Consider the following 27,420-nt stretch of genomic DNA (forward strand, 5'->3'; position numbering starts at 1 on the left):
AGCGCGTTGCCTGGCATGCGTGCGGCCCGGGTTCGATCCTCAGCACCACATACAAACAAAAGATGTTGTGTCCGCCGATAACTAAAAAATGGATATTAAAGTTCTCTCTCTCTCTCTCTCTCTCTCTCTCTCTCTCTCTCTCTCTCTCTCTCTCCTCTTTCACTCTCTCTTAAAAAAAAAAAAACAGGATTAACATATTTCAAAAATCGGAACAAAGTTGGATATGGTGGTTCATGCCTGTAGTTCCAGACACTCAGGGGGCTGAGACAGAAGGCTCATTTGAGTCTAGGAGTTCAAGGTTGTCCTGGGCAACATGGTAGACCCTGTAGGAAAAAAGCAGCTTAATGAAATAAATAAAAATGGCTGTTAATGTTATTACAGTTCACCCATACAATTAGATAATTTGAGCTACTAGAATACTAAAAAAAAATTTAAAAAATCATTTAAGAAAATAAAAAATAATTCTGATAGTATGAAATAAATTGAGAATATTAAGTTTTATAATCACAGTTTGTAATGTATATATGTATCATTTAAAATAATTATAACAAATGTTATATATAATATAATATATATTTGAGATAGAGTCAACCCTTGGTATTTGTGGGGAATTGGTTCTAGGATCTCTGTGGATTCCAAAATCCATAGATGTTCAACTCCTTTATTTTAAAATGGCAAAATGTTCACATATAACTTCTGTGCATCCTAGATTTCTTATAATAATCATACAGTGTAAATTGTTACTGCATTATTTAGGAAATAATAACAAGAAAAACTAATCTGTAGATATTTACATGTTCAATACACATTTATTTATTTATTTATACATCTTGCAAAGTGCTTTGGCTAACAGAATTCAGTAAAATTTGCAGTTTCAAGCCTAGACCTCAAGAAACTGGAGTGTTTTTCATTCCTGTAGGAATACTGCCTCTGCCATAAGAAGAATAACCCTGGGTCAGCCTGCTGGGAGAATGAGAGGCCATGTGGAATAGAAAGCAGTGATCTAAGCAGAGGCAATCTCAGGACACTTCCACTACAGGAAGCTCTCAGCCAATCCCAACTGCCCCATCAGAATGGCAGATACAAATATTACCGGTAGCCTACCTGAGATCAGCTAAACTCAGCTCAGACCACAAGTATTTCCCAGATGACCTGTGGATCCATGTGTATTAATAAGGATTTTATTTTTCCATGAGTTTGGATTTTGAGATTTTAGCAAAAGCTAATTAATACAGGAATTTCTTTGAACATAGAAATTAGAGCAATTTTAGTGTTATCTCCCTTTATTGTTTATATTTTTATCAAGGATCATTTATGAGACTTTTGAGAAAAGTTTAACAAAAGTCTGCAAAGAGATTTCCATTTCTTGCAAATATTGATTATGCAGTTATGACGTCCAAGCATTGTGCTAAATGCAGAGGTAAATGGTGGGAAGAAAAGAAAAAAAAAAAAAAAAAAAAAAAAAAAAAAAAACCTCCCTGAAAATGTGTGTAAGTTGAAAAGTACAGGTTGAAAAAAAAAATGTAAAACATCTTATAAGAAACTCAGCCCAGTCTAGGAGACCAGACTTTAATAATGTGTACAATGGTAACAGCAGTAGGAATATTCAGATAATGGTGGTAATTTAAATACTGATAGAACTGATAGAGAAGCTAAAGTAAAAAAGGAGAGAGCTGATAGGGATATAGAAACCTGAGTAGAGAGTAGGAAGCTTGGAGAAATTTGTTTCAGTTGACCTAGATTGCAATGGAAAAAAAAGGACAGCTATAGCTTCTGTGAGCAGAAGCTCGAAAACAACATATTAGTAACTGTCTACAGGAGAACACAGAATGTGAACGGCTGGCCTTTGACTAGAGCTCCAGATCAAGGAATTGACAGATATTGTTGTTTTCTCAATAAGACTAGTAACTTCTGGGGTAGCAGGGGTTAGTGGGTATGCAAACTCAGACCATCACTTATAAAGGCCAGGAATGCACTTGAGTCCTGAGTGCAAACATTCCCTGGCACCACCTTTTCTACAATAGAGAAACATTTTTCCAGGTCTCTACCAGTCCTCTATTGATCTCTCTTTTCTTCTCTTCTACCTCCATCCTTCTTGTGCTTAGCTTCACCCTGCTGCACTCTGCACCATGTACCAACACTCAGTTTCTGTTTTATACTTCTAACCCTTGAATCCAAGTTAGCATATCCTACTAGTACTGTATCCCCACATTTTCCCCAATAAATGGAGTTTGCAGCAGTGGGCGGGGAGCATTGAGGGCAACTTTGTTTTGCTGCTATTGTTTGTTATTGCATATTGGGTATATGTAACTTGCTTTTGATCATTATGGGAGCTCACAGCCATGAGTTTGCCTTGAGTCTCAAATGAGACTTTGGAGTTGAACTTTTGAGCCGTGGTGGAACTGTTAAGACTGTGGAGACTTGGAGGTGGCCAAAATGCATTTTGCGCTGTGAGATGAACATGAGCTTTTGGGGCCAGGGGTGGAACGTCATGGTTTGGATATAGAAGGTCCCCTGAAAGCTCAAGTGAAATGATTAGATTATGAGAGTTGTAACCTCATCGGTGATATAATATATTCAGTGGATTAGTAATTAAATAGAAATAACTAGGTAGTAACTGAAGGCACCTGGGGTGTGACTGGAGGAAGTAGGTGTTGGGGGCATGATTTGGGGGTATATATTTTGTCCTGGCTTCTCTCCTCCCACTCCCCCTTCCCAAGCTGCCATGAATTGAGCAGCATTTCTCCACCATGACCTTTTGCCATGATGTTTTGCCTCATCTCGGGCTCAGAACAATATATTCATTCAACCATGGACCGAACCTCTGAAACAGTGAGCCCAAAATAAACTTTCCTTCTTCTAAGATGTTCTTGTCAGGTATTTTGGTCTCAGCAATGAAATGCTGAATAAACCACACTGTAAGCATATTTCTGAAGGAATTTTACCACGAGATCCCTACTACACTTGGAGAGAGGGTAATGAGGGGGAAAGGAAATAAAAAGGAAAGAGAAACAAGTATTATTTCTCTTGTGGGGATGATTAAAGTGATCAACACAGGACAGCATCGTGTCCTGCCATATCCTTCCTAGAAAAAGAAGAACCAGGATGTGCTCTTCCCAGGTTACGGATAAGTCATAAATATTTCTATTTGTTTCCCCTTTTGGAGTCCACAGACAACATTATGAAAATGGGCAAATCCTCTGTGCAATTGCTTATATTATTGGTCTCCCAAAACTATTCTAGTCCCAGAGTAGAGGGAATCCATATTCATGGTGTACATATAAAATAATACTTATACTACACTTTTTTTTCTTCTGTTTGCATTTTATTATGTGCCATTTTCTCCTCTATATAGCAGTTTTGATAGTAATAGTGCAGTGTACCTACTCACAGTTATGTCAAGAACTACTTAGAGCCAAACACAGACAATGGGTGCTATGGCTTCAATGTTTGTGCATCCACCCAAATTCATTTTGAAACTTAATTTCCAATGTAATAATATAAAGATATGGGGCCTTTGGGAGATGATAGGTGTGCATGGAATTATCATCTTTTTAAAGGGCTAGAGCGATGGCCCTTTTTGACCCTTCTGCTCTCCACCATTTAGGATGCAGCAACATTGTGCCATCTCCTGAAGCAGAGAGTCTTTGCTAAACACTGAATTTACCAGTGCTTTTAATTGTGACTTCATTGTCTCCAGATCTGCAAGAAAATAAATTTATGGTTCTTATAATGAACCAAGTCTCAGGCATTTTGCTATTGCAGGACATACAGGCTAAGACCTGGGTAAACTTCAGGTTCATATGAACAGAAAGAGAGAAACAGTTCCTAGGAACAGAAAGGAAAAAAAAAAAAAGACATCTGGAAAGGTTTCTCCTACCATGGTGCATTATCTCTAGTGATAACTGGACACAAGGGAAAACTTGCAATTGCCAGCAACTCAAATTGCCCCCATTTGCATGTGTGAACTTTAAACTGGAACAAGGCACAAAAATGTTTTGCAAGAAAAAATGTGATTTGGAAGATGAACATCTAGAAGTACCTAGAAGATTGTTCTTACGACCAACTGGCTAACCACACAAAAGAAACTCAATCTGTGGTAATGACTTCACCTCTTTTAGGACTTCTTGATGGGAGAGGAGCTACCAAAAAATTTCTGATGTGTTGAAAAGGTGTACAACAAGATTAATAAATACAAGAGTCAATTCATCAGCAAAATGGGAAGCCAAATGACAGGCATGTGCAGATTCAGCATACTATCCTCTCCATTCCTGTGTGTTTGAAAATTTTACAAAATGTAAATGAGAAAATAAACAAATTCTAGATCAACAGTAACTAAGAACAATAAAGATACTGTGTCAATTTCAAAATATGATCAATGGGACATGAACCTGGCAGAGGTACCTCTAATCTCCAACTCAAGTTGTAATTCATTCTTGAAATAACATATACTGGGGCTGGGGTTGTAGCTCAGTGGTTGAGGGCTTGCCTCACATGCATGAGGCACTGAGTTTGATCCTCAGCACCACATTAAAAAAATAAATAAAGATACAAACAAAGATACTGTGTCCATCTACAATTTTAAAAAATGTTTTTTTTTTAAAAAAATAAACATATATTGATATAGCCAGGCATGGTAGCACATGCTTGTAATCTCAGAGGCTCAGGGGGAGCTATAAAGAAAGGATTGTTACACAACTAGGTATAATTTTGCATTCACTAAGTCAATAGGTGAGACATTTCTGATTGCAGACAAATTCATCATTGCTCCTGACACTGCACATTATTTAAATGAAAATCTTCCCTTTGCTTTAAACTCTTTAAAAAAAAATGGAAAAGGAGTTAGCAAAGCTGAGTTGAATCATGAGTTCAAAGCCAGTCTCAGCAACTTTGTGAGTTCCTTAAGCAACTCAGAGACCCGTCTCTAAATAAAATAAAATAGGTCTGGGGATGTGGCTTAGTGGTCGAGCACCCCTGAGTTCAATCACTGGTACCAAAAACTAAAATAAAATAAAATAAGAGATATTGAGAAATATAATAGGAGCCCCTATGTGGAGTGTGTAGTAAGCTCACCTCTGCTATAGAATATGTCACCTTTTCTTTCTGTATAACCAGAGAGACTTGATGTCTATCCAGTTGTAAATCTGCTTTATAGAGACCTTTTTCATCATCTGAACTTGAAACATTCAATTGCCTTCAGGACACCCCTCCAAAAAAAAAAAAAAATGAATCTGTATGTCTCTGATTCTCAACTCACAGGCTGCCCAGAAAGTAGCCCTAGAGGGGAAAATGATAGGAGTAAAATTATAGAAAGAGTACTTCATTTCTAAGAGTTCCTAGAGTTTCTTTTACACATTTTAAGATTCTTTCTGCAAATATATTCATTTTTTTTCCATAAAGAAATAGTCTGAACACTACTGGTTTTTAGATGAGCTATCTATGGAATTAATCTCTCAGCCTTTTAGAAACCTATCGTGGGTGGCCTGTTTTCCCGTCTTAATTTGTGATCTTTCCTGTGGCTATATATACAGAATATAACTCACTGGTTTACAGTTATAAGGAGCGATAAAGAAAGAATTGTTACACAACTAGGTATAATTTTGCATTCACTAAGTCAATAGGTGAGACATTTCTGATTGTAGGCAAATTCATCATTGCTCCTGATACTGCACATTGTTTGAATGCGAACCTTCCCTTTGCTTTAAACTCTTGAAAAAAAAAAATGGAAAAGGAGTTAGCAAGACCAAAGAAAATATTAATTTTCGTCTGTTTCAAATCTTTTTCAGCTGTGTATTGATTAGAAACCAACTCAGTGATTTAATTAGAAATACCAGCTTTCCTCCTTCCCTTAGGTTCATATCAAATTTACCAATTTTTCTCACGTATTTTCTTAGGCTGGAGCTACAAAGATCAGAGAAGGCCTCAACTCTCAGGTACCCTTTAATTTCTTATGGAGTAATTATGATCTAAACATGAGCAATGATAACCCAGCTACAGTGTGCTACCTCAACTTGCCTGCAGTAAGTGAATGGGAAGACTCATAGAAGTGCCCCCACCCCCCAACTTTAACAGGAATTTCCTTAGGAAATCTACTTGGGGAGTGCTGAAGGCACCACATTGGATGATTTCGATTCATCAGTCCCCATAGATTGTTTTGTGTATTTGAAAACACAATTCTATTTTTCTAAGAACTCTTAATTGACAAAAAAGAAAAAAAAGTATTTATATTCAATTTAAAGCAAAGTATTAATAAGACATTTTTGCATTTGGGGGTAATGTTACTAAAGCTGGGTAAATTACTATGGTGTTATGTGCAAGTGTAAAATATTCCCTTTATCACAGTTTATATGTACATAAATAGTAGAGCAATGAACAGGAGATAAGATGGGGAGAGGAATTCATGATCAGAGAAAGGGAGGGGCTCTTGGGTTACTGCCATTAAGATTCTGTAAAAGGTTTGAAAATATCCTGATAACATGAGCTATGAGTCTTCATGCCTAAACTCACCAGGGCTAGATTAAAGCATGCAGATTACCCAGAGCAGTCATGCCAAGAGACCAGAAAAAAAGGAAACCAGTTCCAAGTACAAATTGTACTGCTTTCTTTAACCTGGTAAAGCCAACCAGGCTGCAGTCTAGAGTAGAAGTCTGTTTACTTCCAGATGCACATGTGTTCTTCACCACAGTGTCAACATGATATCAGAGCACAGGGGGTTCCAGTCTGGTGACCACTTCTTGCTTGTAGTAAACAGTAGTTGCTTAACAATGTTTCAACAGCAAGTAAGAAGAGAAGAGAACATGGGCTCCGAAGGCCAAGGCAGACTCAGAAACCACACTTCCTGGGCCTGAACCCTAACTCAAGATGTATTAGGCTTGGTCGGATCACCCAACGTCTCTGTGTCTCAGTTTCCTCATCTACACAGCAGGAAAAAGAGTATAATTCTACCACACAGGATTGGCCTATGGGTTTAATGAGCTGTTATATGTGACAGCTTTAGAATAATGTCCCAGTTACAGTGAGATTTCAGTAAACACCGTCCTTGTGATTAGGAATCGGACCTACCTCTTTTCTGCAGCTTCTTCTTTTCAGATAGCAGACGAAGGAGGTAAAATGCATGAGGCCCTTTTCCTCCAACAAAGATAAATTCCACAAACTTCGAGACATCAGAGTGGATATCATAGTTCTTCAGGACAAAATGCGAGGAAAGGAGCCTGGGAAATAACAGAGACTTAAAAAGCACACAAAGAATGCCTCTGGGAGCCAAGAGGCCTGGAGGCAGAAAGAAAGAGACATCATGAATGCCAGCAGAAATTAGAAAAGAATATAAGAAGAGAAACAACTCCCTAACCAGGAGCTATGGGGAGGGAAACCAAAGTGCCCAGCCAGCACCCAGTCAAGGGGAGCTGTCCTGTTTGCTTACTTATCTTCAAGGCTTTTTTCTTCCTTTCTTTCTTTGGGTGTGAGTGAGTGTGAGGAAGAGGTCAAGAACAGTACTCTTCTTTTGTTTTGTTCTTTCTCTTATTTGTTCTGTCTTTGAGAATTTGCCCCACCCACCCACCCATTATAATTCTTCAGGAAAAAAAAAAAAGTGGCCACCAAAGGGAAACAACAACAAAAAATTCTCAAACCTGATGTCCTCCTCCCAGAGTGGAGAAGGAACAGCACAGGAGGTTGCAGAGCTGAAATTTCTCCTAGAAAGCCATCACTGGGAAAATAATGGGGAGGTGGCTTCCTTAGTTCTCCTTTTACATGCTCTTTACTGGAAAGCACTAGGGCAGAGATTATTTTCAGCAGCTAGGATTTTTTGCCATGACAGATAATATTCAAAACAGCTTATTATCATTTGCTTCACTTCTGTGTTAAGAAACAGCCAACAATATTCATATCCTCTAAATAATTACCGAACCAGTCATCATCTGGAATTCTGTGAGAGATGTAAAAGTGAACTATAAATTCAGAAAACTTTTTCTAAACTAAAACATTGCGGTCCCCTGTCACTGCCAATTAAATAATCAAACTTTGCACTGAACATGATATTTCTCCTCGTGGTTTTCCTTCCTAAAAGGAGAAAGAAAGAGCGCCTTTTACAAGTGGATTCCAGGAGTTCTGTAACCCCACACCATTTCACGGCCCTCCAGAAGATTCTCACAAACTGAAACCTTTTTCAAGGGACTAAACACTTCAAGTGTTGACAGACCTATCGATTCACCTGGGACTGATGGGCTCTTCTCCACGGTTCATTGTCAGCTTTCTATAGTTAAATTAATACTAACCACAAACCTAGTAGATACTGGCAATACTACATTATCTTTTCTCCGCCATGTCCTCAATACACTTGAAAATCCCACACACTGGTGAGAATTATGTAAGAGGTTCAGGACTGTAGCTTCAGAAATTATGCATTCAATTGTCTGAATTATGCCCCAATTCTCTTTCTCTCCTAATGTTCTATAAATACAACATCCCTGTGAAACCACTTTTTTTTTTCTTTATAAAAAAAAAAGGAATTGAAAAGATTCAAGCAAAGAATGTTTTGGATTTTTTAGTTAAGTAAAATATTTCTTCCTAGCCTCCTGCATTGTATCATCACAAAATCACTTAATTAAAAAAAATAAAACTTTACATCACTAACTCCCACAACAAGTAAACTACTTTCAGATTCCCAAAGTGACTTTTATTATCTATTTTTAAAAATACTTTTGACATGATAAAAACCATAGCTCAAGGCAGCAGGGGCAAATTAGCCTTTGATTAGAAGCAAATAATTCATTATTCTTTCTTTAGACTTGATCTTCTGTAAGTAAACATGAACATCTACATACATTTTTATGTTTCCTTTGAAACAAATAATAATAACGTGAAATATATTTTTTCCAGTTATCTTTGTATCTATTTTAGTCAGCTTTTCACAACTGTGACCAAAAGAACTGACAAGAACAGTTAGAAGATGAAAAGTTTATTTGGAGATCACGGTTTCAGAGGTGTCAGTCTATAGACAGCCAACTTCATTCCTTAGCTGGAGGTGAGGCAGAACAAGAGTGTGGAGGATGAAAGCATATGAGGACATGGCACCAGGAAGCAGAAAGAAAGAGGGTGGGGCTCTGCTCACCAAGAACAAAATATGTACCCCAATGACACTGACCCAAATGGCCCACATCCTCTAGCCACACTCCACCTGTCTACAGTTACCAAGTTAATCCCTATCATCAAATGAATGCACTGATTAGGTTAAGACTCTCTTAACCCAGTCATTTCACCTCAAACATTCCTGCATTGTCTCACACACAAGGTTTGGGGGTACACCTCACATCTAAACCATAATAATATTCATTTGGTCTGCTGTGTTCTAGACAATGTGTGCCTCCAAAAATGAGCAAGATCTAGCACTTGCCATGGGTGACTTTATCACACAAGATATATATAGAGAAAATCAGCCATCATTATCTGGTGTGATTAATTCTGTACTTGGAGAACCTCTTCAAGGGCAGAATCCGTTTCAGGATGAGATGGGCATTATTGAGGTCAGTTATTTTGTCAGCAATTATTCAGCACTTAGTAGAAGATTTATTTGAAAACATGTTCCTTGTGCAGAGCCCATCAGAATACATGAAAGATGACCAAGATGGAAAATGATCAGATTCCAACATAGAAGCAAAGAGATTGAGAGAAAGCCATGTGCAAAGATGAGGAGAAAAGAGTACTGTGTGTTTAGAAGTATCCAGAAAGATTAGCATGGCTGAATGATAAAGTGGTGTCTATGGGAAGTGTTACCTTGTGCATATCCTTTTATGTCACCCTAGGGATTCTGAAGGTCATCCTAAAGGAGAAGATCCAGATGTGCCAGGGTCCTCCTGTTGCTGCTCAGCTCCAATTCCTCTCTTCTTTGCCCTGTTTCTAATGCTGGAACCTCTTTCCACTGCCAGCTGGCATGACAGTAGATCTCATCAGTAGAGGGTGCCAGAGGGACCATAAATGAAGGAAGGGCTCTGCTCCCGAATTCTAGAGTACATTTTTATGGTGGACTTCTTGGCACTCCAGAGCAGGGTTTCCATAGAGTCCTGTCAGTGTAGACTTCTGTAACCTTTCTGTCATGCAGGGGCCTCTGTTCACCCATCAACCCCCTGCAGTGAAGGCTGGATGTCAGCTACAGTGGAGGTGAGGAGGCTCTTCCAGATTTACTCTACTTCAGCCCTCTGGGCAGTGACTACTTTATTCTCTCTACATCTCCCAATCCAATCCCTTGATATAATTAATAATTTTTTACATTGAACTTGTTGTGTACAAATTACTGCTTGTTTATGTCTCCAGATTAGAATCTAATTGTCCAAGAATTGGTACTTGGAGAGGTACCACAAAGGTGAGATTTGTGGTCTGGTTTGGTCACTCCAATAGGCTTGAGCTGAGCGCTAAGTACTTGAAAATGAGAAGTGGATGTTACTAATCCATGGCATGCAATGGTATCACAATTAATCAATCTGTCACCTGTGCTTGGTGGTGCTAAGGTGGCAACTGGGGCATGTACCTTGAGGGCCCAAGTGAGTGGTTGTAGCACCTGACACTTATGGCAGTAATCCAAGGATTATTAAAGAATCAGGTATGAGATAGATTCTTCTGAGTGCAATGGCATGCTTATAGAAAGGAAATGATGATTCCAGATTTTTTAAAAAATATATACCTTTATTTTATTTATTTATTTATATGTGGTGCTGAGGATCGAACCCAGCGCCTCACACGCGTTAGGTGAACACTCTACCATTGAGCCACAACCCCAGCCCCCAGATCTTTAATTATCAGCTCAAATCAAGATTTGAGAACAAGAGTCTCTTATTAATTATAGCTGTTGATCACTATTATTGAAAATCAAATTTAAATGAGAAGGGTCTTATTATTATTTATAATAGAAATTGAATTCACAATCTTAACAAGTTTTTTGTGGAAATGTCAGGACATTTATTGGAAATGATGGGACCTTAAAACTTTGACTAGTGACATATAGTTAGACCCAAATGACATTCTTGAGTCCCAAATCATTTTCAGATTCTTTTGCCAGTGAGCATTTTGCTACAATATCTGAGGAGACTAGTCTTCCTCTGCTTGAAAGGGTACGATGGCACATGCCTGTAATTCCAGCAGCATAGAAGCCTGAGGCAAGAGGATCATGAGTTCAAAGCCAGCCTCATCAACTTAGTGAGGCCCTAAGCAACTCAGCAAGACCCTGTCACTAAATAAAATATGAAAAATGACTGGGGATTTGACTCAGTGGTAGAACGTCCCTGGGTTCAACCCCTGGTAACCCTCCCCCCCCACAATACATAATGGTCTCACCTGGGTTAAATATGTTTAAAAATTATTTCTTGTTATCCTTAAACCCCCTGCCACAAATACTCTACACTGTCACCAGACCAGCTAAGGTGAAATATCAGCATGCTCAATGGGGAGCAGTATACACCATGACCCAAGAGAAAATAGATTATACTTGGGTGTGCTTTGGTTACATATATTGGGGTAAACTCATATGTAACTTATTGATGTACATATAAATGTGTGGTAGTAGATTCTAAGGCTCTTAGACCAAGGAAGGTAAAAGATAATGCTAGAACTAGCCAGCATTCCCAGATAATAACGTGTACATACCTACTAAAGATTGTGGATTTAATGTGTTAGCACATAAGCTAAAGATGACTATAAGAGCTTAGTTAGCTGGTTAGCTGCAACCTAAACTTAATGATGACTTTCTTGATAAGCTTGGGATGCCTTGGAATAAGCTATAGGGGGAATCCAGAGGCTAAAGTTAATGGCTAGTGGTTGTGTGGGGAATTTATGTGTGGGGGTCCTGAGGAGAATGAGCATGTTGGGCTGGAGTCATTATGTGAAACTACATACCCATCCCCAACTATATTCTTTAGAAGGTTAGAAGACTCTCCTATACTGGAGCATAGAGAAACACATTAGAGAAGAGAGAAACTGCATCCTTGAAAACCCCAAGGTTGCTCTTTTTCTATAAGCCATGTTGCGGGTAGGGGACTCTGACTCATGCAGCCAGCCAGTCAAGCTTGGGGAAAAATGCTGGAGGAAAAGCAGAGGATAGAATATAGGAGATAAACTTTGGAGTAAATTAGAAAATAAGTTAGGCTTGTAATGCCATTAAAAATTTAGAAAAGCCTAAACTAAGACAAGAGAAGTAAGGGTGTAAAAAGAAAAAAATGTACTTAACACAAGCATTTGGTCAGCAGACTGCATGATGCCAGACTGCATTTAACATGAGGCATGAGAAAAAGTCCAAGATACTTGCAGTTTTCATGTTTTCTTTGATTGAAAATGGGACCCATGGTATGTTCAGAATGATTTAAAATACAGGAAACAGTGTTTTCTAAGGATTATAATGAATTTGTTTAGAGATATGTTGGATTTGTGAATCCAGGTAGAGGTAGTAAGTTATATATGCAGATCTTGACCACGAGAGAGAAATCTAACCTCAAAATTGAGTCTTAAGCTTCAATAATGTGTAGGTTGGAGCCTTAGACACATAGAAGATATTCCCCAGGAAACCGATATTTAACAGGCACATGGAAAACCAAGCACGTGGAAGGAGCCCATAAACAGGGAAGAGGAGGAACACAAGAGAGAGCATAACATGGGATCAGCTGCAATGGAAACACCATGCAGATTTTAAGGAAACAAGTTAAAGAGCATTTGACATATCAATGGGAAAATATTGATAACTACAGCAGACCACAAATGACCGGAGGCTGAAGATGGATTTCATGGGTGAGAAGTGGTCAGGAGGTGAGGAAGTAAAGATGCTGTGAGAGCAACCATTTAGTCACATTAAAAATATCTTTGATCCCTTTCTTTAACCTCTACAAACAATAAACTAAAACACCAAATATGCACTCTCAAAATCCCTTTGCAAATAGGGCTCACCACTTATGGGCCATAAACTCTACATAAAAACATGCTACGGGTCTTGAGGGAAATATATTTTTCTCCCAGATAAACATACACTAGAGGGGGGGAAGAGGGACAGGGTATGGAGGGTAAAGGACAGAGTATATCCCTGTTTCTTCTTTAATTCAGTTGTGACATTGATGCTGCAGCAGCTGTTTTGGCATCATAGGAAACAAACCTATAGATGAGGATGAAAACATAGTAAAATGCAAAAAGGGAATTAATCATTAAGGATATCAGTATCCAATAACATAAAATTCTAACTCCAGAATTATTATTATGTAAGAAAACATAAATCCCTATCTATTTGAGACTTGGTTAATCAGGGAGGTTTTTTGTTTGTTTGTTTGGTTGTTTTGCTATTTGCAATATGAAGAACTCCTAGAGACTCTTTTAAGAAGCCTGTCTGTGAGATCAGTAGGACAGTAATTAGAAGATAAGGATTTGATATTTGCTTTTTTTGTGTGGTGGGGAGAGTTGAATATTTATTTTAATTTTATGCTTTTTTTAATTTTAAGAAGGGACATAACTGTGCTAATTTCTAAGCTAATGAGAAGGTATCCATGGAAAAGGAGAAACTGAATAAATAAGAAAACAAAATAACAAGTAATGGAGAAAGGTCTTCTGTAAGAATAACTGATGGATGGTACAGGTGAAGAGATTAGCTTCATGTAGATGGAGGGAAACTTCCTTCCTCCTGAGGGACTGGAAGAGTTGAAAGGAAAGAGCAGAGGAAACCTGAGAGAACTGTCACCTGATTACCCTGTAATATTCCCCAGACCAGCCAACCTTGCCATTCAGTCCTGCTCACCCAGACTAGAAATCTCCTCCCTATGTGAAATCCTAACCGGCTCACAAAAATCCAATCTGTAGGGTTGGTGATGGATTTTAATCTCACTCACCTCTTCTTTTGCCCCAAGCTACTTTGCATTGTAGTACAGAATTCATTGAAAAGAAATCTACAGGTAGAATTTCAGGCAAGCATTGGGAGGAGCAAATTAAAGCACCAGCCAGTCAGGTCTGTAATAGGTAGTGACCTACTTACTCTAAAACAAAACAAAACAAAACAAAACCTTCCAGTAGACCCAGTGTGCGCTCCTGAACTGTCCAGGAACTTAGAGAGGTGATTTGAGATCCCTGGGAAAGAGGCGGTATCAGAACTGGTTTGATTTTCATTATTGTATCTTGGGGTTATCTTTGGCTGTAGTGATTTAGTAAAGGAAATCTCAGTAGTACTTTGTAAAACACTGTTTAAAACTGTTTGGTTTTTTTTTCCCTCTACAATAAATGTGGGAGCAAAAATTCAGGTAATGCTGAACTTCACTGCCTACCTCAATTGAGTCATTTAAGTTTGCACACTACATTTCGACCTTGAGGTTTAGCAAGGGCAATGTCTGATTTGATCCAAGATGGAACAGACTGTCTTATAGTTTGACCTCCAGCCATCACTTTGCCTCTTTTTTGGGATTTTTAAGCATCATGGCAAATAGTCTTTTACATAGCTGGCAGTTCTCCATGGTACTTCTCAGGAGCAGGTTTATAAACAATGGAAAGCTTTAAGCTGTCTCTCTTGGCTGGTGAAGAACTTTCAGGGAACTGGAATCACTATTACTGTTCACCCTCCAGTCCCTAGAATTAGCTGCAATGGACTCTGTAGCCTCACATTAAAAAGGGCTTAAAGCATAGCACTTGCAAGAGGGCTCGTATGATCTTATAAATTATTATTCATGGCTGGGCTGTTTCTAAGCCAATTCAAGGGTATACCGTACTTCACAGAGCCAAAAGCTCACACCCCAAGAGCCTACCCACTCCATTCAATTCTAAGCATTATTCATTGCATATAAAGAGAAAAATAAAATAGTGATGACTCTTTATGCCCTTATTGTAGACTCCATGGAATAAGTAGTGTTTAGCCCAATGTTAAGAAGGCAAAGAAGGACCTGTCAAGTGCGGATTAGTAAGTTAACTTTCTGACATAATGCGAACCACTGTAACTTCCCCTGCACAAAAGGAAGGAGAAAGAAAGCCAGCGTGTGATAGGAGAAACTGCACTGAAAGAAGATGCTGATACTCCTAAGCACTGAAATGTTGAACTTTACCTAAGCCCTATGCTTCTGGAAAAGATCAGGGTCAACAAAGACCCTCTGTTTTGTGTTGCAGGAAATGGCTTGAGGTAAAAGACCCCATATGACTGAGAGGGTTCTCACAGAGGTCTTCCTGATTTACCTATGAAGAGGTAAGACACAGACCCTCAAAATTCCCATTCCTTGTGGAATGGAGAGTATCATGCCAAGTGAACGTCCTTCTAATGAAGTAAGACACACCTATTGACAGAAAGGCAAAAGTCAAATGTTTTCTCTCATATGTAGAAGCTAGAGAGAGATATGATGACTGAACTGTCACCACTGACCAATTGAGACAAGATATCTGCTAATATCCAGCATTCTCCCATCACCCATGGGATCCAGGATTTGACCCACCCTCAGCCTGAGTCTACCTTGGTAGAGGGACCAGCCTCTTTCCTAGATCTCCTCCTGAATGTCAACCAACCACAAAGAAAATGGTTTTCTGATGAGCTGTCCAGCCAGCTTCCCACTCCTCCCAGGTGCCACAGCTCTTCAATATGCTCACTTCTCCCTAGAGGAAGGCTTTGCCCATATGAGCTTCCATGAACTTGCCTGGAGATCTCATTTGAGCATTCTCCACTGTGGCAATGGTGCTCCTGCCCCAGGACCAGAGCCCTCCTCTCCCTATCCCAATAGTCTTTAAATAAACTTTCTCCTTATCTGAGTCCAAATTTGTTTTTATTTGACAATTCTTACATTTAGTTAGCTTCATGTCTTTTTTCAGCGAGAGCAGGTCATTCTCCAACCGTGTTATCAACTCAAATGGAGGCCCAGATGGTGAAAAATATCTGATCAAGCATTCTCTGCTTAAAGAACTTAGTGGTTTTGATTCAACTTGCAACTCACTTTGTATTAAAAAGATGGTACAATATAATCTGTGCACCTCATGAAGCCATCACATAGCACAAAGCCAGGGAATAAGGAGGTGGTTACCTGTGTTAGCTGGCAGGCAGCCTGGCGCAGAGAATCATCACTGGCCTGGGGACCAGCGCCCGTGTCCCAGTCTCACGTCTGTCAAATGACCTTTGGAAGATGACTTATTCTCTTTGGGGCCTTTGTAATTTTATCTGTAAAATGAGGGGATTGAACTTCATGATCTCTAACCTCCCTTCCAGCTCTAGAAGTCTATGATTCTAAAACAATTTAGAGTAAATCATAAAGACGGACGTGCAGGCAGTCAGATCAGCAAAGGTGACTGCAAGGAGGACTACACGGTGTTATGGCCAGGGCCATAATGAGATTTGTAATTAAATATAACAACACGGGGTCATAATCAGATCTCATGCTTCAGAAACCACATTAATCACGAGAGGGATCAGATAGGGCACTCACCCTAGAAAGCAAGGGGGACCTTGGAAAGGAGAGTGAGCTGTCCCCTGTCCCCTCCAGGGCTGAGCAGTGTGCTGAGAGGGGCACAGTCTGGGGCAGGCCTGGAGATGTGAGCTTTAACCCTGAGCTACACTTCAGTTTCTATCTCAGTAAAGTGAAAAATGTAGATCCACGCTCTCGAACTTTCCTGAAGTATTGTGAAAGTAAAGAGGAAACTGCAGGCTCCTGAAGGCTGCCAAAAACATCTGGCAAGGTTTTATTTCTTAAAAATAAGCTGCATATTTACTCCTACTCCATATTATATCTGACGCTGACTCAAAATATTTAAAACACTGTGTCATGCTATTAAACTAATAGACCCCAGAGACTGTAGAGTTTTGACTAGAGACTTCCAGATACTGCAGTGCAGTGGGTGGCTGAGGTCTGCAAACAGTAGGTAGGTGGACCCCATTATACCCTTCTAGGGCTGTTGTCTATAATTCTTACACTTGGAAATATTCTTGATTCTGGAGTAATCTTTGATCAAATCGTAAACTCGGATGTGTGTGTGTGTGTGTGTGTGTGTGTGTGTGTGTGTGTGCAGGTGGTTAAGTGAGTGAGTCTGAATGTAAAAGTGTTGTGCTGAGTGGTTGTCAGGGGAGCAGCTGTTGGTCAAAATGAGAAAAAGGGAGCAAGCCTGGAAGGATGGATGCCAGGACAAAGGCCTTTATAATTAAAGTTTTGACTCCTAGGAGAAGGAAAAAGAGGGAAAAACCAGACAGTGAGGCTTCAGACTCCTTGGGGCTCAGATCAAATGTAGCAGATCCGCCAAGCCTGAGGCCAGCCCTGAGGCACAGAGACAATAAGATGGCACAGCCTAATAAATGCCTAAAACCCCACTCTGTCTGCTTCAAAACTAGCACTTTACACAAGGCAACACCACCTATATTTAAAATGATGCGCCTTAGTTGCATTTAATTTACACATACCCACCCCATCCCATGGCCAAGGCCACTGCAATGGCTCGAGCCAAGACCTAGACCTGCAGGTACCTAGGCCTATATTACCCTGTCCCTCCCAGGGTCAATCTGTGATCCTCTCCATCTACCTCCCCATTAAAGACTGTAACATCTTCTACCACTCCAAATTGGAAATTTACTTAGGACTCTCCTCAAGATTGGAAAATAAAGTTGAACAGGTCACAGTTCTTGTCCCCAAAGTTAAACAGCTGACTACCCTGGAGCAGAATTAGGAAAAAAACAAGATCCATGTTGACAACTATTTGTCTAGAAAGTGGATGCCAACTTAGATTCATCCTGAGGCTCCTGCAATGATCCAATACCTCATAACTGTGGAATCTGCTTTAAACTCCCACAAGTCAGACGTCATAGAGATACCCAGAATACATAGGTCTGTTTTAAATAATCTTTGCATTTCTGAATGTGCAGGCTATTGTTCAGAAATTGAGCCAGAACAAAAACTGATATGGAGTCATCTCTGTCTCTTAGATCTTAATGTTAGGGTTCCACAAATTAAACCTTCCAGAAAAAGACTTTGTGTTTGAAGAGAAAATGACACCAAAATAGTAAAAATAACTGACACAAAGATTATAGTCTTCTAAGATACAGAATGCACTGGGATAATTTTGGAAGATTTTACACATTGTGTTTGGTAATTTAATTTTTCTTGGGAAATTTTTGTATTTTCCTAGGTGGCATAGGCAGGATAATGATTGTCTAAAAATGTTTATGTTTTAATTGTTTTTACCCTGTAAATATGTTCCATTGCTTGACAAAGAGAAATTAAGATTATGGATGACAGTAAATTTATTGATCAGCTAACCTTGAGATATACAGGTTATCCTAGACTAACTAGGTAAGACCAATGGATTACAATGTATTAGTGGAACAGGGAGGTAAAAGAGGAGATCTAGAGAGTTAGCAGCATGAAAACCAGTACTACTGACTTTGAAGATAACAGATGAGAAACAAGGCAAGGTATGTCTTAAGAAGATGTGATGAACAAGGAGCAGATTCTCCTCCAGTATATCCAGAAAAGAACACAAACCCACAGACACCTAACTTCATCTCATGAGACCCATCTCAAACTTATCACCTTGAGAACAGTAAATCAATAAATTGTGTTATTTTAAGACATTGAGTTTGGGGTAACCTTTTACAGGAGACATAGGAGACTGACGATACATTAGTTACATGAAATGGAGAGATAAAACAACTGAGGCAGCCAACAACTCCCTATTCAGATAGAGGAACCTGAAGCAGACCCAGAGATGGCTGGCCTCTTTATAGATGCTGAAGGAGAGAAGAGAGTAAATCTACCAACTAACAAAAAAAAGTCATAGTGTGGGGAAGACCACAAACCACAATTGCCCCCGAGAGAGGAGTGTAGAACCACGAAGTCATCAACCACAGACCCACAGAACAAGCTGTTCCTTGAAAACTAACCGCCCTAGCCTACAACAGCGGTCTCTGAAGGCATGATTTAATTCTACTATTGACTATCACATGTTCATGAAATTGGCCAAGTCACCATTGAAAAAGTGAAACTGTATACTGAGTATTCTTAGAAGGAAAGGAAATGTAGAGTGTTTAGTGTTATTTTTCTCTTAATTGCCAGAGCCAACAGTGCTCTCATGTCCGATATGGCTCTGATTCTCAATCTCTTTTCGTTTCATAAACCATTTAGATGCATAAAAGACACACATTCACAATTATCTTAGTAGAGAACTGTCAGTGAAGGTGAAGGAATGTATAGCTTATATACATTCAAGACCTCTCTTCCTTTCCATGGTATTCCACACTGACCATATCTCATTTTCCTTTCTGGGTTTTCTCTATCCATTTCATTTCAGTTCTTCCAGTTTTACTGACTCCATTTGTCCCCTTCTTTTCCTTCCTATACACTATGTAAAATTCAGCAAGCTGACAGCCTCCACCATTCTATCCATACTGATATTCCCAAGCCTTATGTCTCATCCAGAATTGTTTTCTGAGTGCCTGATCTGCATTTTAATCATTTAAAAGCCCACAAGCATCAAACAATTCAGAAATGTGGCCAAATAAATCTCACAATCTCTACATTTCTTTACCTCCAAATTCTCTGTAGTCCTTTGTTCTTTACTTCATTGAATTAAACACCATGCATTTAGTTACCCAAACCAGAAGGTGAATCATTATTCTCTGAGTTTCCCAACCTTGGCCTTGGAACTGCAGGTTGGAGCACTTCTTTTAGAACTTACATACATTGTATTATGGTACTGTTGTGGCTATTATCTCTGCATAACAAACTTCCTAACACTTAGTGGTATAAAGCAACCACTTTATTTTGCTCATCTGTTATTTGGACCAGGGATTTGGACAGAAGGCAGTGAAGATGGTTTTCCTTTGTTTCATGATATGTGTGATCTCAGGAAGATTCAAAAGCTGGGACTGACTGGATGGTAGGGGTGGCAGCATCCAGAGGCTTTTGTATTCTTATTGCTGTGGCTCTCTTTGGAAAGGGTAATCTGCAACAAACAATGCTATCTATGACTTTTTACCTGTTGGATTTGTTGGCTGCAATTGTTATAGAAATTTGTGCTCATCATTTTTAACCTTTTTCTGGGCTGGGGGGGATACTGGGGATTGAACCTAGGGGCACTTAATCACTGAGCAACATTCCCAAAACTTTTTATTTTCAGACAGGTCTTCCCATGCTGTTTAGAGCCTCTATAAATTGCCAAGGCTGGCCTGGAACTTGTAATCCTCCTGCCTCAGTCTCCCAAGTCACTGGGATCACAGACATGAGCCACCATGCCAGACTCATCATTTAATTTTAAAGCAACTGTCAAATCCACTGTTAGATCTTTTCTGATGCATTAACAAAGGAGTATATATGTATTACATATTTTTAAAGTATTTTGATAAATTGATTTAAATTTGTGTCTTTTGTGATATTATGTTTTTGGGGTTTTGTTGGTATTTAAACACATTGTTTTGAGATAGATTCTTAGCCATAGCCAAAGGGGTTTAAACAGAAAAATAGGTTAAGAATTTCTCTACCAATTGAATGAGTGAATAAAGAAATAGCAGAAGTAAAGTGTTATTGGCAGTTAAATGGTAAATTATGGTTATGTAGATTATTTTTAATGCAGATCACCTCACTTCTCAAGAATGTTAAATAAATATAGTGATATTCTTTTGTGTTAAAAATACATTTTATCTTGTCTACTTTGGTTCTTATTTCATTAGCACTCAGGAAACCAGTAAATATGGTTATATAATCATTAGGCAATAATTAAAACAATATATTGTGGTTTCTGTATTGTAGCTTTCTGAGTATATCTAGAGTTCACACATAGAGGTAAAACAACCAATCAGCCTAGAGAAAATTAATTTAGTTCCTCATTTTTCACAGTGAGTTTCATAGAATGCTGATTATGTGTTAATTAATTACATTATTTATATTATTACATTTTTTTTTTAAGAAAGGAAAGAATGAAGAGGCATGAAAGAGGAGGGAGGAGAAAAAAAAATCTTGGGGAAGTTCTTGGTTAAAGCAGATATAAAAGATGACTTTGTAACAAGTTGTCCCTGTGCATGGCGGGTCCCTGAGAAGACAGAAGAGAAAGTGCAGTTTCTTACAAGGCTGCCTTCTCATGAGCATCACATTCTGTAGAGAGACTGACCTGGTCCAGTTCCCTCAGTGTGTATTCACAGAAACTGAGATCCAAAGAGGCAAAGGACATACTTGAGGCCAGCCAGCTGCTGGAGAGCAGGGCCAGAACTAGAACCTGCCTCCTGGCTCCCAGCCAAGGGCTGTTCCCATTCTCCCACCATGCCAATTAATTAAGAGAGCCGGAGCCTATCTGCATAGAAGATAACAAGAGTGATAAGTGAAAATGTAAACAATTGGAGCTGGAATAAATAATTCTAGTAGGAAAGTATGATGGGACAAAACAATTCTTCATAGTCCTGCTTAGATGAGAGTTACTGACATGTTTTTGGTATCTCCCTGAGATCTCTGTAGGACTTATGATAGATGAGGTTTGCAGGAAGCATGGTCCATGAGAGTCAGTTCTACAGCTGAACATAAAACGAGCATGGTGATAGGTTTCCTACCCTTTCTCCTGAGACACTAAATGTGAGCTAGTGACCCCAGCAGTTGTCATGGAGGATTATCTCTAAGATTCAATACCTGTAGTTACATCTGAAGTTTTGTGTTTATTTTTGTGTGTGTATGTGAGTGTGTGCATAGCTACACATTAAAAAGATTCTCCCCTTTTCACTTCCAAAATAGCAACTTTTTAATAATTTTTTTTAAATTTCATACATACATGACAATAGTGGAATGCATTATATTCATAATTATCCATTCACAGCACAATTTTTCATAACTGTATATAAAGTGTGTTCACACCAAATCATGCCATTATACATGAGCTCTCTTAATTTTTTTGCATTTCAATTCTTAATACACCTTTATAGCAAAATTTATCATATCTGTGCTTGTATATAAGGTATGTTGACACCAAATTCTTCATACATGTATTTTGTATAATGATGACTGTCTCCTTCCATCATCCTTGCTATTCCCCCTATCCCTCCTTTTCCCTCCTACCACTATTCCCTATCTAGAGATAATCTTCCTCCCATACTCTCCCCCTCTACCCCACTTTGAATCACTCCCCTTATATCAGAGAAAACATTCAGCATTTTTGGGGGGGGATTGGCTAATTTCACTTAGCATAAGAGAAGAACCCCACCCCACGTGATTGTTCCTTGGGTTTGTGCAAAATCTGAACATCCTGAGGCCACATCCTGAGGGCAGCCTCCTGAGATGCCTCATTTTCCTTTCTCCCTTCTGCTCCCAGTTTTAACTTCTGCTGCAGCTGGCAGGCTTAAGGACTAACAGTTGGCTAATGAAAAGAGGATTAAAGAATCTGAGGCCATCAGGGAAGAGGAGAAATAAACTGTGCAACAGAGAATCTCTGCCACCCTGAAATAAGAGGGCAATCTCAAGGTCAGAGAATGGAAGCATCCAAAAAAAAAAAAAAAAAGTAAAATGAGGTGGAGGCCCAAGGGGAGGAGTAGGAAGGGAGTTGAAGAAAGGTGGCAGGCAAAGACTCCTGCAGACCATATTCTTGGCTATGTGAATGTACTTGAATGACTAACAAAAACCAGGCCATTGGGGTTGTGGATTGCATGGCCCCTTCCTTTCAATTATGAAGCAGAGCGTTGGAATTGATGGTATCTTGTCAAGGAAATGGTGTGACGGCTTTCAGACACTGCAGTAATCTCATTCAATCTGTTCCATTCTTTGCTTCTATTGCAGCCACTTTTCTTCAAAATTTAATAGTAAAGGGATATGTGATTGGACTGCAAGGTAATTGTCATGGGACTCTTAGAAATTCTCCTCAGAGATCATACAAAATAGTCTGCCAATTCCCAACTGAGAAGCCAGATTCAAAAGGGATGTGTGGGGAGGAGAGTAATGCAACATTTCGAGAAATAACCTAAATTAACTGACATGTTCCTTGCCCACAAAGAAAAGTAATGGGGGGAGAGCCCTCCACTTCTAAAAGAAGACAATTCTGAAAGTGAAAACCATCCAACCACACCACTGGAGAGAAGGGGAAGCACATTTGCAAAAACAATAAAGTAAATTTTTTTTCTGAAATTCTGACTGTTTCAGGCAGTGACAGCCATTCAGCTAATAACACTCTTAAACAGGAAATAGCAGTCAAATCCTTGCTCAGAGATAATCCGGTCTCTATGAACTTTTTTTCTTTCACAAAATCTCCTTCTCCCTACCTTTTAAGCTGGGTGACTAGGAATTATCCTTCTAGAGAAACTCAGCAAGATTTTTCATTTGCTCTTTTTACAAATGAGGACAGGGAGCTCAGGAACCTCATTCTGTAACTAACAAGGAGTCAAAGGACTCCTGACGGGCGGCTCTGCAGCTGCATTGGTGGGTCTCCATTTAGTTTGTCCTTCAAAGTCCGGAGAATGATTATTCCATAATTCTTTCACCTGATTAATTCTTAACTATGAACATAATTACACTCTCCAGAAGGTAAATCGGTCTTATAAATCAGTCGTTGCTGACAGTTCACTGTGCACAGCGCAATCCACTTGTGGGGTGGGAGTGGAGAAGGGGGAGCCTGCCAAAGCTCCAATCCCTCCACCCCAGTCTGGCCAGTCCCTTCTTAGAGCTCTAGACCCAAGCCCCAGAGGCTGCTGCAACCCCACTGCAGGGCTAAAAGGAGGCAGGCCTGAGGTTTGCTGGGGATGCAAGCTCCTTTTAAAGAAAGGCAAAAGGGAAATGGGGAGAAGGAGTAGAGACTTCTCCATTAAAGCTGCGCTGAACTCTAGCCTTCTGGCAAGCTGCGGCAAGCCGCCAATTTGAAGTGTGTGAGCTTTAATCTGCTTCTGGCCTGATGGGCTCCAGTGTCCACAGGGAGCTGGGAGGCATCCATTATGCTGGACCAAGGAGAAGGAGCGTCTAGGAAATATGTTAATGCTGAAGCCCTCCCCGCCAGCCTGCCCCTGCCCTTGCCTTGTCTGACAGCCTCAGAGAAAGTGACATTTCAGGAGTGTCACTCCTATCAGGGCTCCCAAAATTCACTTCTATTCATTGCATTAAACGCCTTTTTTTTTTTTTATTAGAAACTCTGTGAGCAATTTATTTGTTAAAAATTGTGAGATGAGATGATGCAGGTTCTTCTTTTTGTAAGTTCTTTGCTTCTTAAACAATGGAACAGCTAATGAAATGTTAGTTTGTTTTTAAATTTTTAAAACTTAACATTTGGAATATTAGTGTTATAAATTGTAAATTATTCATATGTATGTATATATATAGCAAATTCAGCAACAGTTTTATAGGGAGTGCAACCATGTATTTGGTTTCATTTGCAAAGATTTTAAACCACCTTTAAACATTTTAAACTGTATTTATAAACTGAATATATTCTATTTCTTATTTAAGTTCCTCAAGTATCTGGCAAACCTTTCTATGCTTTTAGTATGATGACCTTTATATAGTAACTTGTATTATTCTGAACCCCAAATTCTCTTAAATACCCAAACTAAATATAGAGTTAGTAAAATATGAACTAAACTTACAAGCATGAATCAATTATTACAATCCAGTATCCAAATGTCTGATTCTTTGACAAATGTAATAAAATGTGTTGTGCAGTTTGAATCAGGATCTAGGCAAAATCTACACCTTGCCATGCTTTGAAATCTCTTTCAATCCATGTGAATTTCCTTCAACTATTTTATCTTATATTTATCTATGGAGAAAATGAATGATTCATCTTGTGTAATCTCTCTCATTCTGAATTTTGATGATTACATCATTTTGTGTAGGTTTACATGTTCTTCTGTCTCTATTTCCTGTGATTCATAGTTTGGGGTATGATTTTATAAATAGCATCTTCATCCAAATGGAAGTACATGCCTGTCTACTTCTCTTTGTTCTCTGCCTTTCTGTGTTTCTTTCTCTTTCTTTTGAGAGGCCACTGTGATAATAAGTACATAGTTCCATAATTCTTCTGTGGGAAAAAAAGGAAAGAATCCCCTTACCTACTATTCGGTTATCTACAGATACAGTTCACACAGAAAAGGCAAGAGAAGGCTTTGATTTTGCTGCTTTACTTACCATTTTTCAAAATATTGTGTCAGTGCAGAAAGAACCTCTGATGGTGTTTACTGAGTTTTATTTTAGTTTACTTTCATTGTTATCAACCATGTGAATGCATGGTCATTAGAATAAAAAAACTACATAGGACTGCTTTCAGATGGCTTGCTTGCCAGTGAAAAAGTATCACACCCAGCTTGTGTAGCTCACTCACCAGTTCATGCTTCTGAACAGACTTGATATTAAAATATAGTTAACAGGAAGCCACTCAGGAAGGGAACCATTATAAATTTTAGTATTCTGTGCCCTAGAAAGTGAAAGTATTTTCTCTTTAAGATTATAGTGTTTGGGTAAAAATAACAATTTTATTGGTTATTTTCATGTGTTATGCTTGGTTCAAAGCATTTTAATTCTATTACACATATAAACTAATCGGTACACTGATAATATCATACCTCCATTTTACAGATGAAAATACTAAGGCAGAGCTTTGTTAAGTAATTTGACTAAATTAAGTGATGTGTAGAGCAGCTGAGGCTCAGATCCTGAGCCTGAGCCTCTAGAAACACATTTAAAACAAATACATAGTTGAAACTTACTTCAATGTAGGACTTTTGAAAATGAATCTGTGTTTTGAATAGCAGGGAACTTAAGATTCCTACACAGCAATGCAAAAACAAGGAGAACAATTTATACCAACCAAGTACCTGAGTAATCAAAGGTATTTTTTTTTCTGAAAAAAGGGAAAATATAATCTCCTTTAGAAATGACATGTGGAGCTAGGCACAGTGGGGCATGCCTGTAATCCCAGCAGCTCCAGAGGCTGAGGCAGGAGGATCACAAATTCAAAGCCAGCCTCAGCAAAAGCAAGGCGCTAAGCAACTCATTGAAACTCTGTCTCTACATAAAATGCAAAATAGGGCTGGGAAATGTGAGTCAGTGGTCGTGTGCCCCTGAGTTCAATCCCTGGTTCCAAAGAAAGAAAGAAAGAAAATGTGGAGGTTTCACCTTAGAATGTACAGGACAAAACTTTAAGAACATTCTGCATTTAAAAGGCAGTTGGAAACCCTATGATAGAGTGAAAAGTTTAGTTAGAATCAAACATACCTAGATAAAAATGTACCCCTGCCACTTACTGACAATACATACTTGGTGCTTACTGACATCCCAAAACTTGGTTTCATTCCCTGTACATTGGGATGAAAAGCATCAAACTCTTCATTCAGTTAGTAAATTGACAGGTGACATTCTATATGCCTTCAATAAATGGTAGCTTCAGATCCCTTAAATTCCTTCAAATTCCTTAATATTTTTTGTATATCACACACTTTCAATTAACTTAAAATTAACCCTTCTGCATAAAATCATATGAACTTGAATAAAACTGTGGAAATAAAATTTTGTTTATCTTAACCAAAGGATAATTATTTTTGTCCTCTTCACCTGGGTTGGTTTTTTGTTTGTTTGTTTGTTTGTTTTTGTTTGTTTCTGTGAACTCCTCTAAGAAATAGTGGGGAGGGGAATAGTAGGCTAGATCACATTCATTAGGTGACAGTTTACAACATGGTCTGACTAAAAGGAGTACTGAGCAAAGTAAGAACATCCATTATACAGAGCGTCGAAGTCTAATGCAGAGAGAAGGAACCAGTTTCCGACTCCTTTATCAAAGTAAGTCAATGATACAAGGAGAAACTTTCACAAACCTCAAAACAGAAAGAATTTGGTCAAAACACTCAGGCATAGAAAATGACACATCTCCATTTTTAAAACATCAAAATTTCTATGACTCTAATGCCTCCAATTGTTTAGATGCAAAATGCCTGATACCTGCCAGAAATCTTGGAGGAAAGCTGTTCGTAAATCCAGAATTTCTATTGAAGTTCCATAGCCCAAATGACCCAATATGGGACCACATTTCCTATTTGCTTTGCTCAGGAGAAAGGATTTGTCATTACTCATTTATTTAACAAATATTTATGAAGTATCTAATATATATCAGGTGCCATCTTAGAGATATACTATTGAATAAAGCACACACAAAAAAATCCCTTATTGCTTGGAAATTATTTGTTTTATTGTCTATTTTCCTCTGCCTGCTCTAAGGAGCAGAAGGAGAGGTGATACAGAGTCAGCCTGAGGAGTGGGGCTGACATTGGAGAAAGAATGGCCAAGGAAGACTGCACAGAGCAAGATAAACAAAATCCCGAAGGAAGTCAAGGAAGGAGCCAAATGGCTCTGGGGGATGAGCAGCCCACGTAGAAGCAGCACGGAGCCCCAAGGCTATGAAGAACAAAATGTCTTAGGCTGTTTTCTATTGCTGTAACAGTACCAGATAATTTGTAAAGAATGGGCTCATAGTTCTAGAGGCTGGGAAGTCCAGAGTATAGTACTGGCA

This window comes from Callospermophilus lateralis, chromosome 3 (genome assembly GCF_048772815.1).
Source record: "Callospermophilus lateralis isolate mCalLat2 chromosome 3, mCalLat2.hap1, whole genome shotgun sequence".
Taxonomy (NCBI): Eukaryota; Metazoa; Chordata; class Mammalia; order Rodentia; family Sciuridae; genus Callospermophilus; species Callospermophilus lateralis.